The sequence below is a fragment of the Rattus rattus genome, chromosome 2 (assembly GCF_011064425.1).
Source record: "Rattus rattus isolate New Zealand chromosome 2, Rrattus_CSIRO_v1, whole genome shotgun sequence".
NCBI lineage: Eukaryota > Metazoa > Chordata > Mammalia > Rodentia > Muridae > Rattus > Rattus rattus.
The window spans coordinates 70,697,682-70,707,059 of NC_046155.1; the positions used below are offsets into that span (position 1 = coordinate 70,697,682).

Below are 9,378 nucleotides of genomic sequence, written 5' to 3' on the forward strand. Positions count from 1 at the left end.
CTTCTCTTAGTCTATCTACGCCTCTGTTTAATTTCTGCTCCACAATCTGTCCATTGATAAGAGTGGGGTGTTGAAATCTCCTACTATTATTGTGTGAGGTGCAATGTGTGTTTTGAGCTTTAGTAAGGTTTCTTTTACCTATGTAGGTGCCCTTGTATTTGGGGCATACATATTTAGGATTGAGAGTTCATCTTGGTGGATTTTTCCTTTGATGAATATGAAGTGTCTTTCCTTATCTTTTTTGTTGACTTTTAGTTGAAAATTGATTTTATTTGATATTAGAATGGCTACTCCAGCTTGCTTCTTCTGACCATTTGCTTAGAAAGTTGTTTTCCAGCCTTTCAATCTGAGGTGGTGTCTGTCTTTCTCTCTGAGGTGTGTTTCCTCAAGGCAGCAGAATGCAGGGTCCTCGTTGTGTGTCCAGTTAGTTAATCTATGTCTTTTTAATTGGGGAGTTGAGCCCATTTATGTTGAGAGATATTAAGGAATAGTGATTATGGCTTCCTGTTATTTTCATATTTGGATATGAGGTTATGTTTGTGTGCTTTTTCTTCTCTTTGTTTTTTTTTTTTTTTCCAAGACGATTAGTTTCTTTTGCTTTTCTAGGGTATAGCTTGCCTCTATGTTGGGCTTTTACCATTATTATCCTTGTAGTGCTGGATTTGTAGAAAGACATTGTGTAAATTTATTTTGCCGAAGTGGAATATCTTGTTTCTCTTATCTAATGCTTAATTGAGAGTTTTTGGTGGCGGACAAGGTAACCTGGGCTGGCATTTGTGTTCTCTTTAGGTTCGTATGACATCAGTCCAGGATCTTCATTTCTGGTAGTTTCTGGCAAAAGTCTGTGTGATTCTGATAGGGTTCAGTTTTATATAAATACTTGACCTTTTTCCCTTACTGCTTTTAATATTCTTTTCTTATTTTGTGTGTTTGGTGTTTGACCAATATGTGCTTGGAGTGTTTTCTGGTCCAATCATTTGGAGTTCTGTAGGCTTCGTGCCTATGGCATTCTTTTTGTGTTGTGTGTTTTCATGATTTTAAGGAAGATATTTACTGGTCCTTTGAGCTGGGAGTCTTACCTCTTCTATACCCATTATCCTTATAGGTTTGATCTTCTCATTGAGTCCTGGATTTCCTGCATGTTTTGGACCAGTAGATTTTTTCCGCTTTTACATTATCTTGACAGTTGAGTCAATGATTTCTATGGAATCTTCTGCTCCTGAGATTCTCTCTTCCATCTCTTGTATTCTGTTGGTGAAGCTTGTATCTACTGACTCCTTGTCTCTTCCTTTGGTTTTCTATATCCAGGTTGTTTCCGTGTGTTCTTTCTTGATTGCTTCTATTTCCATTTTTTAATTCCTTCAATTGTTTGATTGTGTGTATTCTATATGTAATTCTTTCAGGGATTTTGTGATTCTCTCTATAGGCTTCTTGTTTGTTATGTTTTTCCTGGAATTCTTTCAGGATTTTGTGATTCCTCTCTGCTTAGGCTTCTACTTGTTTATTTGTTTTCCTTGTGTTTCTCTAAGGGAGTTCTTCATGTCTTTCTTAAAGTCCTCCAGCATCATGATCAAATATGATTTTGAACTAGATCTTGCTTTTCTGGTGTGTTTGGATATTCCGTGTTTGTTTGGTGGGAAGTGGGCTCGATGATGCCATGTAGTCTTGGTTTCTGTTGCTTAGGTTCTGCACTTGCCTCTTGCCATCAGATTATCTCTAGTGTTACTTTGTTTGTTATTTCTGACAGTGGCTAGACTTTCCTATAAGCATGTGTTTCAGGAGTGCTGTAGACCTGTTTTTTCCTGTTTTTTCAGCCAGTTATGGGGACAGAGTGTTCTGCTTGTCCAGGCGTGTAGTTTTTCCTCTCTACAGGTCTTCAGCTGTTCTGTGGGCCTGTGTCTTGAGTTCCAGGCAGGTCACTTGCAGCAAAGTTGTAGTCTTACCTGTGGTCCCGAGTTCGCTCACGGGTGCCCCACGGGCTCTCTCCGATGGCAGCAACAGGGAAGATCTGGCGCCTCAGCCTCTTTCTTCCGGAACCTCATAGGCACCTTTCAGGGTTCCAGGATGGCCTCAGTGTTCCTCTGGAATCAGTAATGTGTGCAGAGAGCAGTCTCTTCTGGTTTCAGGCCGTCGGTCTGCCTCTGAAGGTTAGCCTCCTCCCACGGGATTTGGGTGCAGAAGAATTGTTTATCCCGGGTCTGTTTCCTTCAGGTTCAAGGTGTCTCAGGCAGGGCTCCTGCCGCTCCTCTCTTTTACATTTCGAGTGTTATTCCTTTCCCGGTTTCAGGCCAACATCTAACCCCCCTCCGCCTTCTAACAGGGTGTTCCCCTGCCCATCCTCCTCCCATTGCCGCCCTCCCCCCGACCGTCTAGTTCACTGGGGGTTCAGTATTAGCAGGACCCAGGGCTTCCCCTTCCACTGGTGCTCTTACTAGGATATTCATTGCTACCTATGAGGTCAGAGTCCAGGGTCAGTCCATGTATAGTCTTTGGGTAGTGGCTTAGTCCCTGGAAGCTCTGGTTGCTTGGCATTGTTGTACATATGGGGTCTCGAGCCCCTTCTAGCTCTTCCAGTTCTTTCTCTGATTCCTTCAACGGGGGCCCCATTCTCAGTTCATTGGTTTGCTGCTTTCATTCACCTATGTATTTGCTGTATTCTGGCTGTGTCTCTCAGGAGAGATCTCATCCGGCTCCTGTCGGCCTGCACTTCTTTACTTCATTCACCTTGTCTAATTGGGTGGCTGTATATGTATGGGCCACATGTGGGGCAGGCTCTGAATGGGTGTTCCTTCTGTGTCTGTTTTAATCTTTGCCTCTCTCTTCCCTGCCAAGGGTATTCTTGTTCCCCTTTTAAAGAAGGAGTGAAGCATTCACATTTTGATCATCCATCTTGAGTTTCATTTGTTCTAGGCATCTAGGGTAATTCAAGCATTTGGGGTAATAGCCACTTATCAATGAGTGCACACCATGTCTTTTTCTGTGACTGGGTTACCTCACTCAGGATGATATTTTCCAGTTCCAACCATTTGCCTATGAATTTCATAAAGGCAATGTTTTTGATAGCTGACTAGTATTCCATTGTGCAGATATACCATGTTTTCTGTATCCATTCCTCTGTTGAAGGGCTCTGGATTCTTTCCAGATTCTGGCTATTATAAATAAGGCTGCGATGAATATAGTGGAGCACATGTCTTTTTTATATGTTGGGGCATCTTTTGGGTATATGCCCAAGAGAGGTATAGCTGGATCCTCAGGCAGTTCAATGTCCCATTTTCTGAGGAACCTCCAGACTGATTTCCAGAATGGTTGTACCAGTCCTCAATCCCACCAACAATGGAGGAGTGTTCCTCTTTCTCTACATCCTCGCCATCATTTGCTGTCACCTGAGTTTTTGATCTTAGCCATTTACACTGGTGTGAGGTGAAATCTCAGGGTTGTTTTTATTTGCATTTCCCTTATGACTAACGATGTTGAATATTTCTTTAGGTGTTTCTCAGCCATTCAGGATTCCTCAACTGTAGATTGCTGTTTAGCTCTGGGCCCCATTTTTTTAATACGGTTATTTTGTCCACTGCAAGTCTAACTTCTTGAGTTCTTTGTATATTTTGGATATAGAGCCTCTATCTATTTGTAGGATTGGTAAAGATCTTGAAATCTGTTGGTTGTTGTTTGTCCTAACCACAGTGTCTTTGCCTTACAGAAGCTTTGCAGTTTTATGATCCCATTTGTTGATTCTTGACCTTGAAGCATCGCCATTGGTGTTTTGTTCAGAAATTTTTCCAGTGTAGCATGTGTTCGAGATACTTATAGTTTCTATGTTTGATGGTCTTGAATTCCTGATCTTTCCAAGACTTTTATTAGCAAGGGGGTGTTGAATTTTACATGCAAATGCTTTCTCAGCATCTAATGGGAAATGATCTGTGTTTTTATCTTTGAGTTTGTTTTATATAGTGGGTACATTGATGGATTTCCATATATTCCAGATTTGTCAGGGAGTGTCTCTGCACTTCCTACGGATCCAGCTCTCACCCATTGGGATTTGGGTACAGGGGAGCTGTTTGACTGAATTCAATTCAGTTCTGAGTACAGGCCACACACTGCAGGTACCTCAGCTGACTATTCCTATATTAATGTGTCCAGAGGCACTATGCAGTTTCTTCTTGGGCCAGGAACATGGGCAAACATGGGCAGAGAAGTGGCAGTCTGTCCTACAGCCTCAGGATTGTCCACATGGGTGTTCAGCTCTCCCAAAGGATTTGGGTACAGGGAGCTTTAGGTTGGGATCAGTTTAGTTCCAGGCACAGACCACAACCACAGGTACCTACAGCTGACTCTTCCTATATTCCTGTGTCTAGAGACACTGTGTACTTTCCTCGTGGGCCAGGGATGTAAGCAAAGGTGGGCAGTAGTGGCAGTCTGTCTTGCAGTCTCAGTAGGGTCTGCCCTTCTGAGGGTCCAGTTATCTCCCCAACCAGAATTTGGATGCAGGGAGCTATTTGACTGGTTTCAGTTCAATTCCAGAAACAGGAACAGAAACCAAAGGTACCTGCAGCTGACTATTCCTTTATACTCCCTGTGTCCAGAGGAACTATGCAGTTTCCTCTTAGACCAGGGGTGTGGGCAAAGGTGTGCAGAAGTGGAAGTCTGTCCTGAGGTCTCAGTATGGTCTGCACTTCTGTGTGTTCAAACTCTCTCCCATGAGATTTGGGTGCAGGAGCTGTGGGATCATAACTATATTCTAAAATACTTGTATTCAATCTACAGAAAACTCTCCAGCCTCTTCAAAAGAAGATAGTTTTGTAGCAGACAAAAGGCTACTATAGAGATCCACAACATGTCAAAATGCAAAAATGTGACCTTAGTGCCCCATTCTCAATTAATACAATGCAATCCTTTACTTTAAATCCAGAGACACATTATGAGGGGTCTGAAAGATATTAAGAGCAAGAAAAACTAGAATAATTAATGCAATATGACAGGGTAGCTGCAAATGTGAAATCTCAAAAATATTGGTTGCCTAAATGATACCTGCATAAAGCCAGCATCAGTGGAGGCCAAAATGCTGGGGACAATTTGACAAGACCTCACCCCTAAAAATGAAGAGCTACAGGGAATCAATGGTTGCTGAGAGAAGAGGAATCAGTATAAAGCCCCTGAGAGTTTATCCAGCCTTAAAGGAATCAGCCTTTAGAACAGATACAGACAACAACACTAACAGGATTCAGTAACTTTCATATATAAAATTCAATGTGTAATATGTATGTGTAAATATATGTATATATTAGTAACAATTATAAAAGAAGAGGTCATGTGTTTAGAAAACATTAAGGGTGATGGGAGAGTGTGACAGTCTGAGGGGGAGGTGAAAATGCTGTAATGTATTAGTAGGATTTTCTTGGCGGACACTCTATCCCAATTCAAATTTGAAAACAAAAAGTTGTGTTTACTTGCCAGCAATTCCAGAAGATTTTAATTTGGATTATGTAAGGAAACATTCACCCGTGATAGAGAAGTTTATATCAGATCAAAGGATTGCAGTCAAGGGCAGATTGTTGGAGATGTTTTATTTGGAATCATTACAAAACTAGGAATGAGCAGACCCCAAACGATCAATGCATGTTCTCTTTCATATTTGGTTCCTAGTTCCAAATACTTAGACCAAATAGAGACCATCACAGAAAGCAACAACTGACCACAGTGTTGTAGATATCAACAGAGTGTGTGGAGTCCCACTCCAATGGCTACCTCTATACCAAAGTTCCTGCATCTATAGCTTAGGGAAAATTTTAGAAGAGGAGGTAAAAAAATTGAAAGAGAGCCAGAATACTAGGCAAGTCTGCTTTGAAATATTCTTACCCACAAATTAAGCAGCATAGTCAAGATGGACACATTAACTTGGGGGATTCTCATGGGGTACTGCCCAAGACAAAACTTATGCAACTTAGAATCAAGAAGGAGAATTAATATTCCAGGATGAATTCCCCTTATTGGTTGTCCAAATGCAGAGTGATCATTATATATGCAACATCAGAAACAGATTATATATTCATATATTGGGTATATACAAATATATGTGACACATATACCTGTGTAACTATCATGACAGGGGAAAAGTGCTACTGCTTAAGAGTGTAAGTGTGAGAGGATGGAGCAGAGAGGAAGTGGTTTAAGGAAGGTTTTTGGGAATAGAGGAAAAAAAAATTTGAGGAAGGAAAGCAGTGATGTAATTCTATTGGTGGCATGCCTTTAATCTCAGCATGTGGGAGGAAGACGATAGGTTTTCAGAGCTCAAGGCAAACCTGGTCTACAAAGGAGTTTTATAGCTACCCAGGCCACACAGAGAAACCTGTCTTTAAAAAATAAAAAAATAAAAGTAAAAGAACCTAGGTAAAAAGATTGATAATCATGGGGCATGGCTTGGACATTACAATGAATTGTACAGCAAATTCTCTGTTGATCCCTTAACTCTTAAAAATCTTTCTATTCCGCTCCTTGGAGGCTTGCAGGAGTTGTGTTATTGGTACATCTGTTCGGATTGGAAGTCATTATTCTCCATTTCAATTACTCTTGGGTTTTTTTTTTTTGTAATGGTCTCCATCTATTGCAAAGAGACGTTTATTTGATGCAAGGATGGAGCCTTAAGGAGGCCTCAACTTGACACAAAGGACTACAGGTAACTAAGGAATGTCAAGAGCAGGAGAAATGTTCTTCCCCAGGGAAGAGCATAACAATTGGTTCAACTACAACTGCTTATCCAATACCAAATCATCAGGCCTGAATATATACATAAAAGTCACATTATAAGGAATAGAAAGTATTTATTTATTTAGGAACACCTGCCCCAACACACATACATAGCAACAATTAATGCAAAAAGAAGCCATGTATTTGAAAGAGAGCAAGAACAAGAAAATACAACAGGGTCTGGAAGGAGAACAGGAATTGGAAAATGACATAATTCCATCATAATTTTAAAAATAAAAGAAATAACTAAAAACATACTAAAACAATAAAACAATTTTTGGTGACTCAAAGTCAGCTACGGTTCACAGACATCCACTGGACAACTGCTAGTTATTGCTCATAAGAGAACAACACACACAGCAGTATTGAGAAAGTTGTAGTTAAGAAATGGAAATTCTTTTACCCAATGGTTAACGGGTGTTCATAAGAAGAGAAAACCCAATAAAATGTATAACCAAAGCTACAAATAGTATTTCAAAAATTTGACTCACATTCAAATTCTTAATTCTATGAAAATTATTAAGACACTATTTTAATGCCTGGAAAGTGGGGGTTTCCATTCAGCCATGGAGCAAACTTTGAAAACAGGTCATTCTCCGTACAGAAAATGAAGAAATGAATTGCAAAATAACTTTATTATTCTTCATGAGTAAAAAAGGACAGATGGTTGGGTAGGATGTCGTTAAAAGTGAATTTATTGACTCCAATTTTGGAAATTTTTCATTTGAATAAAATCCATAAAGAGTGACAGAGTTGTTCAACCAATAAATTAACACAAAGCAGCTCACCAGAGACAGGATGCTGTGAGTGGCTTTGCGCTCAGGAGATGACTGGAAGGAAAGATTTGGACTGCGGAGATGCTGGGCTCCCTTGCGGTGTCTGTAGACAAAAGCCACCATGTAGAGGCTGGCACACATCATGATGGTCACAAAAAAGAGATCATGAATGATGACAATGCTAAGAAATGACCCTGAACTGTGGTTCCCTATCAGCTTGTTTTGACAAAGACCATCTGTATATCCATGGCCAACAAGAGTATTATTGGTTTTGGCTATTACCATGTCAAGCATATACCCATAGATGAGTAGGTTAATAAGCCAGGAGCAAAGTAAGGAAGAAAAAATCCATGTAGAAACTCTAGACTTAAGCCAGCACACTTAGAAGTACTGGGAGTGATGATGATGACTTGGAATGTGCTTAAAACACAGGTGCTGCAGATGGACAGACCCCGGCTGACTCTGAATGAAAACAAAACTGCCTTACAACCGATATCATTCAGAAAATTATGTGCTCCAAAGGATAACATGATATCTTTTGTCAAGAGGAATGCAATCATCAAAATATTGGCTATTGTCAGGTGAATACAAACTGAGTCTATCAACTTCTTATAATGAGGCCTGAAGACAAAAGTGTATATATATAACAAGAACAGTGCTGAGTTCCCCAGGATACCAAGACAGAACTGGAATATGAGAAAGATCTGGATGATGGTGTCACTTGGAAGCATGATGTTCATGTGGGAAAAGTTTGTTAGGGCTAGGGTACTGAATGAATGGATTGTATTCAAAAATGTAAATGGTGTCTGTAGAAAACTATACTGCTCAGGAGACAAGAGAACTGATGAATTGTCCAATTCTTTACTTCACTCTTCTACATCCTACTCATCTTCTTCATTTCTTCTATTAGTTATTCAACTCAGGAATTCTCTGTGTATCCTTGTCTGGAACTTGCTCTGTAGAACAGGCTGCCCTCACACTCAGAGAGATCCACCTATCTCTACCGCCCAAGTACTGGGATCAAGGGTGTGCACCAACACCAACTAGAGAAATGTACAACTCATTTCAATGTTAAGTCCAGAGATGGCACTTTAGCAACTGCATTCCTGGGATTCTAGGCCATCTTAGGGGATAAAATAAAGTGTTGAGAATCATAATTGGATGACTCCACACAAACATCCTGAATTCTGTTATGTCAGGCAGAAGGATATGTTGACCTATGTGAAAGGGAAATTTGCATGTTATGAGCAACTTAAAAATTATTTATTCCATGTGTAGGAGTGTTGGCCTGCATCTCTATGCATTATATACATGCCTCAGAAACAAACCCTGGATCTCTTGGTCTTTAACTGTTGAGCCCTCTCTCAAACTCCAATGTATTTCTATCCAGTGGTCAATACTATTACTTTAACCTAAGTATCAATGTTTTCATGTTTTCAACAACATTTGATATTATCACACACGTGTGAACATGACCTTCAGTGTTTGGACTGCACATACATTTCTGTCAGCATATCGATGACTAAATTCTTAGGCTTTCCAGGTGGGACTCTTTGCCTCTCATTCTACTCTACAGGCTAACCACGCACTAAAACTGGTCTTCAATAACAATAATGACAGAAAACCCATATATACATGTCAGTTGAACAATGCTCTCTTCAGTGACAACTTGGTAAAGAAAGAAATAAAGAAATTAAAGACTTCTTAGAATTTAATAAAAATGAAGATACAACATTCCCAAACTTATGGGACACAATGAAAGCGATACTAAGAGGAAAAGTCATAGCTCTGAGTGCCTGCAAAATGAAACAGGAGAGAGCATATGTCAGCAACTGAACAGCACACCTAAAAGTTCTAG

At 40.1% G+C, this 9,378-nt stretch overlaps 1 pseudogene; it reads right to left on the bottom strand.

Moving 5' to 3' along the window:
• Positions 1-7,304: 7,304 nt before the first annotated feature.
• Positions 7,305-8,260, bottom strand: LOC116891412 (annotated as a pseudogene).
• Positions 8,261-9,378: the final 1,118 nt, after the last annotated feature.